Here is an 8,386-nt window from a genome sequence, read left to right as displayed (position 1 = left end):
TTCAGTGCCAGAATATGAGTATTTCAAGAAGAAAGAGTACCTATTACATCATCAGAAGAGAGAGTGGAGGAGGGGCAAGGATGCTGGATAGTGGAGATGATGGCAGGAGTAAAAGGGTCAAAGTCTTTGAAAAATGTTAATTACTGTGGACTTCATCCTGAAGATGATGGCAGCTACTGTTACATGAGAAAACCGCATTGCATGAGGTAAGAGACACTGGCAGGAGATGGGTTAGGGTTTTGTTGTTGTTGTTGTTGTTGTTGTTTTCTAGAATGGGTGATGGTTTTAACCAGGAAAGGAGCAATGGTTGAGGAGAGAAGCAGATGGACTTGTGGTATATAAAAACTAAAGTACACCTGACTTTTGCGGGCGTGGCTGATAGGGGCTCGAACTCCAACAAACTCTCAGTCTGATTGGAGCTGCTGGAGATAAGGGATGTAACTCACTGGACTGGAAGGCACTAGAAGTGGAGGAAATGAGCAAAGAATGCAATGAACCTTCACCCCTAAAGTCTAAACAAACTGAATAAAATTCTGAAATAATTCGTATTTTCCCAGTGAAATCTTCAGCTAGTGTCATGAGTTGCTGGTCTAGGACAGAATTGTAGAACTGAAAATTAATGATTAGTTCTCAGAAAGACAAACTACTCACCTGGCAGCTGGGATTTGAAAGGAAAATGTGTAATCCTAACTCTTAGATAAGTGATGGCCTTGTGAATAGCTTCCTACAGCCTGATCACCAGAGTTTCACCCCAACAAACAACAGGTGCCCTTTTCTGCACCAGTTTTATCTACATCTTGGCTCAATACAGTAACATGGTTACTTTGCTTTTCAGAAGTTGGCAACCGAGTTATTGCCTCAGTCTGTTGTCTGTTTCATTTTGTTGGTAATGAGCTGCAAAGATGCTTTGGAACCCTTTTCTAATATCTCAAAATAATCTACATTATGATATTATTGATTTGACAGTTCTGCCATGAACACCTCTGTTTATACTTCAGAAACATTTAGGAACATTATGATGACCATGTGAATGAAAATGGGCCCACAAAACTAGAATGCTTACAGAAAGAAAACACATATGGATGATTGGCACAGGTTAAATATAGGGTAGGGATTGCATGTAAGCACACTGGTGAATGGTATATGCACCTTACTTCAGAGCTGGCAGCACACTAAAGGTTCGCAGAGACTGTAGCGTTACAATATGTACAAACCTTCATCCAAAAGCAAAGTAGCTGCTGTTACAAATGAATATGGTCTTTTGAGTTGACAACCCTTTTCTATTTCTAATCTGTTTCTTTTCATCTTGGAATTTTATGAGTCTCCTGATTCAAGTGTATCTTCTCAAAATACAATTTTTGCAAGATATAATATTTTTAAATACCTCTGTTATTGTGAGTCTTTTAGATGAATCCTAAATGGATGGAGTTCAATTTTTTCTCAGTCATATTTTTTTGTTGGGAACAGCATAAGATAAGACACAAAGGCAGTTGAGGCTACTGCCCAATAGGCATGCAGTCAGTACAAAGAAGATGAAACACTCCTAAATATAAATGCCAGCTGGGGTGGAGGCATAGCTAATGAAATAGGAGCAGGATCCTTGTCCCGCCGCAGTGACCAGTGTTTCTGATTGTTCGCAGAGACTAGCAGCATGTAGTACATGGGACAAATCTCATATCACAGCTTCTGGGTACCATGTAGGGCAGAAGTGGAGACTAAAGGTCCCCTATGCAGCAGCTTGTTACACACAGCAAGCACAGCTAACTGATTTTCAGAACACAGCAATTGTCCTTCATGGCAGCCTCTACAGTCAGACGATCACCTTGTCCTCTATAGAAAATAATAGCATTAAATTGCTTTACATTGTCCCACTTTGTCTCAATGTCGTTCTCAAAGGATTTTTACTGTTGTTGGATATTCTTTTAAAGACTTCAGTAAAGGTCTAAGAAAAGGAGGCAGAACCATAACATGATTCCAATTTTGTTTCTATAAAAACGAGTATGGGAAGCTCAAAAAGGCCGGAAAGAAATAAACCACTGTGCACTGGCTGTCTCTGGGTGGTCATAACATCAAAAAGATTGCTGTTATGACAGAAAGCAAAGGCTGATCACACTGGAAATGCATCTCACCACTGCTGGATACATAGGTTAGGATGACTATGTGCACAAAAGCAAAGCTTTTAAGAAAGAAAACTTGGGGGCACTTTAAAAAGATACAAGCATTCTAGAAGGACAATGGAGAAAGAGTTGGTTATGGAAAGAAATCAATTCCTGAAGACTTCATCCTCAACACTATGGAAATCCACTGTTGTGCTGGGGAGACAGGTCTACAAAAAGAAGGGAAGTCACAGGGGAAAGAATTAAGGGTATTTTCAGAAATGGTGGTGCCTTTTTGGAAATATATTCCATGAATTCACTGTTCTCTGCTTTTTAGGTGAAGTATTAGAATTTCTATAATTTTCTGATGCCTCCTTAGTAAAGGAGTAGTCTCTTTTACTAAGTACATCAGTGATCTTATCTGAAGATCACACAGTTGCTATCAGGGCTAGTATTAAAACTCAGCATCCCCTTCTGATCCTGTCTCTTGTCACAAGCAGCAATGTCTGGTTCCACTTTAGCTCTCAGCTGTAACATAGAACAGGACCACAGACCAATTGCTTCTTTCTCACCCCAAATTCTTTGCAGTTTCCTGGCTGTAAGGTCAGTAAATCATCCTCAGGGATGGTCGAGAATGGAGCTGAGGAGCAGTAAAGGCAATCCCTGAATTAGTTACCTGTATCTAGGTGTTGTTGATCTCTGAAAACAGCAGCCCTGGGTCATCTGGAACCCTTTGCAAATTGCTCTGAAATCCCTTTCTGCGTTCTTCTGATTGCAGGTCTCTTCTAAAAGACCCCCCCCAACCCATTGTTTAGAAGTTATAGCCTGATCTTGAGAGATCTCATGGCCCTCAGGTTATTCTTTTGCTTCCCTCAAGTTTCTCATGAAAAACTGAAAGTTCACTAAATCTTTTCCAGACTGCTTGTATCCTTTGTTAAATGCTGCCACAGTCTCTCTCTCTCTCTCTCTCTCTCTCTCTCTCTCTCTCTCTCTCTCTCTCTCTCTCTCTCTCATTGGTTTTTTGTTTGTTTGTTTTTTTTTTTATTTTTTTTGTTTTTTGGTCTTGTTTTGTTTTTTGTTTGTGTGTTTGTGTTTTTTCTAGACAGATATTCTCTGCTGCTCTGGCACTATCATGGAACTAGCTCTTTTAGACTAGTCAGGACTCAAACTCACAGAGATCCATCTGCCTGTGTCTCCCAAGTGCTAGGATTAAAGGCATGTGCCACCACTAACAGGCAAAGAAAAAAGATACTGGATTTTTTTTGTCCCTCTCTTAATAGTTTTCCTTTCACCCAAATAGTCAGTCATCCTAACCTACCTATGACACTTCCAGTTTGATTGACTTTTGCTTTCTGTCATAACAACAATCTTCTTGATGTTATGGCCTCTCGCTGACAGTCAGTGCACAATAGTTTCTTTCTTTTCAGCCTTTTTGCATTTCCTCTACAGGTTTTTGTAAAAACAAACTGGTGAGTCCTCCAAGTAGACCTTCTGAAACCCCTCCCCTCATGAAGTTTTCTGTGTTCTCCAGATGGGCGAGCATGCTGGTATGGGGCTGTTCACAGGTTCCCCCACCTCTTGGTGCATGCTGCATGTGTGGTGACTGCTTGACTCAGCATGGTTGTGCTGCATATAATATAATATAATATAATATAATATAATATAATATGGTATTTTATGCATATAATATATATATGGGTATTATAAGAATTATAATTCTTAGCCTTTGCTGCAACTCTTCACATTGGTTAGCTATGGTAAGACACTGCTTTGTTAGTTCACTTTAGGAAATTTTCCTTTCCTAATTTTTTTCAATCCTTGTGTTATTTGCATATCGGGGGAGTGAAGATGAATGCCTTCTTCTGGTGCTGGGCACCAATCCCAGGGGCAAACACATACTAAGCAAATTCCCTGACATTTAGCCTCTAAGAGTATCCAGTACTAATTTTGTGAAAACAAGATAGCTGTATCTGTATATACTCATTCAGTTAAGTGCTTAAACGCTAAGTAGTAGCTAAATCGATGACAAAATAACTCCCCTGAAATTTGGAGCTGTAAACAATTTACAGAGTCTCAAAGTTTGCACCATACATGTGTAACAAACTAACCTCCTCTCCTGTGCCCCATGCCCTGTAACAACTCTCTCTCCCATGCCCTGTGCCCCTATAACAACTGATCTTTCTCCCGTGCCCCATGCCCTGTAACAACTCTCTCTCCCATGTCCCGTGCCCCTGTCACAACTGACCTCCTCTCCCGTGTCCCATGCACCTGTAACAACTGATCACCTCTCATGTGTCCCATGCACAGCCCTATTGTCATGGACTGGAGAGATGGCTCTGAAAAAAACATTGTAGCTCTTTCAGGGTACCTAGGTTTCCAGTTCTAGCACCCACATGGCGACTCACAACCATCAGTAACTCCCTCCAGTTCTATAGGATCTGATGCCTTCTTCTGGCCTCTGTGGTCCACAGTGACACAGGTGGTGCACAAATATACATACATACAAGCAAAATCTCAATGCATATAAGATAAAAAATAAAAATAAATAAATATAATTTAAAGAATAACATGGGTAAAGATTTGCTTATAAGAGGCTACATGACTGGGCAGAGAAGAATATCAAGAAGAGCACATATAGGCAAAGCTACCATTAGGCAAGGACTTTAGAAACTCAGTATTAGTAGTCAGCAGCTGTCAAAACAGTAAGTAGGTAATCTCACACAACCACCTAAGGTAGGCATATAAAATATGTACATTGCGGGTCCAAATCTGAGATCACAAATTTTATTGTTCAAGAAGTGTTACTTATGTTCTGTTTAAATTTAATTTCTATCTTGTGTCTGCTAAGTGGTAAATTTTAATATTTGTCATTTTTGTGATAATCTGTTGTCTTTGGTTTTCTCTAAGAGGTTCAGGGTAGTCACAAAAGGTAATATGGGAGACTCATATCCTGGAACGAGCAGGCTGACATTCTGCTATCATTGGTGAAATGCTTATATCCCTAATAGGGGGAGGGATCTTTACCTATCCCTTCTCTCCATGATCTCATTCATTTCTCCAAATGCTATCATATATTTGTGAGTAGAGGTTGGCAGTTTCCCCAGCTAAAACACTAAAATATAGCTCAGAACCAACCTATACAAGTAAAAGAAATGAAAACAAATAATTCAAGAGAGGCAAACAGTTGGGGGTGACAATTTCTTTTTCTAACTTTCTTTTTATTTACTCTATGTGTCTTTCACATCATGCCCTTCCATTCCCACCAATCTCCCAACCCCCAGAATAAAACAAAATAAAATTTAAATGAAAAGGAGGGGGGAAGAAAATGAAAATTTCATCATGGAAGCTGCATTGTGACAGAGTGAGTCACACAGTAACACCTTTATCCATACATTTTTACATACAGGCGTTCATCCCCCCAAAAAATTTGTTTGGTTTGAAGCCCCTGGTCTCTGCTACAACATTGATGTTGGGTCCTCACTGGGAGTCTCCCTGAATATCCTGTTGTTGCCCTGGTTATGGAGATCCTGCAGCACTGGGCCCACAGGACTGACCCTATCCCCACCCCACCCTTGTGCTCCAGCAGATAACAGATTAGGTGAATATTGGGTTGGGCCAATTCATAACCCTGGTTCTAGGCCTTGGTTAACTACAATTTCTAATGTCATTGATTAATCTTTCTACTTGCTGGCCTGGGAGACAGCCAGATTAAATTTTTAGGGGTAGGAACAAAAAAGGCTCCCAATTTCCTCAGGAGATAGTATAGTTTTAATGATGGCCAACTTATCTTAGAGAAAATAACTGGGTCTGATAGAAGCCAACTTGATAAATTGTAACTCTATGGCACTAAAATGCTGCTTCTGTGACTGGAGCAAGTTCTCTCTCTCTCTCTTTTTCTCTCTCTCTCTCCTTCTCCCTCCCTTCTTCGTCTCTCTCTTTTCTCTTTCTCCTCTCTCCTTTTCTCTCTCTCTCTCTCCAAAAGTTTAATAGGAATCCACCATACAACTACCCAGGTGGGATCTAGCTGCATGTTGAATACACCCCTTTAACAGCTCATATTTACTACAAACTTACAATAGAAAATATCAAATAACAACAGAGAGAATACATTCATGGCTGGACTTCTAAAGACCACAGATAAAGGAACAAGTAGGTACTCAAAAGGAGAGATATTATTTCCTGTTATGCAGAAAAAGGCTATGAGAGGAGGAGCTAAGAGATGGGAATTGAGGGTGCCTTCCTGGGGATGCTTGGGTGTAGGACTTCCAGTGAAAGAGAGCAGAGAAGGATCATGTGATGTGGGATTCACCTCTGCATGCTGTGAATACCATTAATGAATAAAGAAGGCTGGTTTGAGATTATAGCAAGGCAGAACTTAGCTAATCATAGAAAACTAAACTGAATGCTAGGTGAAGAAAGGTGGAGTCAGGGAGGATCCATGAAACCTCCGCTGGAGACAGACGTGCTGAAACTTTGCAGGTAGGCCACAACCTCATGGTGATGCACAGATTAATGGAGATGGGTTAAATTAAAATGTAAGAGTTAGCAAATAAGAAGCTAGAGCTAATGGGTCAAGCAGTGGTTTAAACAATATGGTTTCTGTGTGATTATTTCAGATCTGAGCTGCTGGGAAGCCAGGAAACTAGTGACTCCTTACAACCACCATGCAGGTGCAATGCCAAATAGTAGCAAAGGAAGGGATTTAGGTTTGTGAACCAATAGAAAGGGTCTTGACAAGCTTGCATTCCCACCAGCAATGCAGAAGTGTTCCCTTTTCCCCACAACCTCTCCAGCATAAGTTGTCATCAGTGTTTTTGATTTTGGCCATTCTTACAGGTGTAAGATTGAATCTCAGATTTGTTTTGATTTTCATTTCTCTGATGACTAAAGATTTTGAACATTTCCTTAAGTGTCTTTCAGCCATTTTTGGTTCCTCTGATGAGAGTTCTCTGTATAGGTCTGTACTCCATTTTTTTATTGGATTATGTGATCTTTTGGTGTCCAATTTCTTGATTTCTTTGTATATTATGGAGATCAGACCTCTGTCTGATGAGGGGTTAGTGAAGATCTTTTCCCATTCTATAGGCTGTCATTTTGTCTTGTTGACCGTGTCCTTTGTTTTACAGAAGCTTTTCAGTTTCATAAGGTCACATTTATTAATTGTTTCTCTCAGTGTCTGTGCTGAAAACAACCTAAATGCCCCTAAACTGAAGAATAGATAAAGAAATTTTGTAAATGTGGTACATTTACACAATGGAGTACTACAAAGCAGAAAAAATAACAACAGCTTGAATTTTGCAAGAAAATGGATGGAGCTAGAAAACATTATTTTAAGTGAGGTAACCCAGACGCAGAAAGACAATTATCACATGTACTCACTCATAGGCAGTTTTTAAACATAAAGCAAAGAAAGCCAGCCTACACACCACAATCCCAGAGAACTTAGACAACAATGCAGACAGTAAGAGAGACTTACATAGATATAATCTACATGGGAAGTAGAAAGTAGAAAAAGACAAGATCTCCTGAGTAAATTGGGAGCACAGGGACCTTGGGGGAGGATTAAAGGGGGAGGGAAGAGTCAGGGAGGGGAGCAGAGAAAAATGTAGAGTTCAATAAATATCAATAAAAAATGTAAGAAAGAAAGAAAGAAAGAAAGAAAGAAAGAAAGAAAGAAAGAAAGGAAGAAAGGAAGAAAGAAAGGGTCTTGAAAGTCCACCCACACACTATGGACCAGTTTCCTTCATTCCTGTTCATTCTTGTTTCTCATATTCAAAGGGGTTCAGTTATCAAAACTGTGGTCCTAAACACATTGAGCAATAGCGTGGATCATGGAAAGGAACAGGAGACTGTGATAAAGAAAAAAATTCGTGGAAATTGTCCCAGAGAGCCTGACCCAGACCTGTACCATCTTCATCCTTGTCTTGAGCAGTCTCAGCACCCCAGGCAGGGATTCATGGAGCAGGTTTAAATGGCAGTGGGAAAGGAGAGCACTGATGCTACTGGAAAACCCAAAGTGTAATAGAAGCAAGCATTTAACATCAGCTGACAGTTTAAAAGTAGTGTCATGGATGATGGAAAGAGTCTTGAAACTTGGCTCTCTTTCTTGACCAGTGTCGTCTCTGTGTGTGTGTGTGTCACCCCAGCCAAAGTACAGCTGTGATTTAAAAATAATTTTCAAAGAATTTGTATCACCAGTGCATCTCAACCTTCCTAGTGCTGAGACCCTTTTTATATGTTATGGTGACCCCCAAATCATAAAATTTTTTCACTGCTACTTCATAACTATA

Source organism: Alexandromys fortis, unplaced genomic scaffold (genome assembly GCF_014885135.2).
Source record: "Alexandromys fortis isolate MF-2015 unplaced genomic scaffold, M_Fortis_MF-2015_v1.1 scaffold_40, whole genome shotgun sequence".
NCBI lineage: Eukaryota > Metazoa > Chordata > Mammalia > Rodentia > Cricetidae > Alexandromys > Alexandromys fortis.
The sequence above is the reverse complement of the archived record's forward strand: the minus strand, read 5'-3'. Positions refer to the sequence as shown.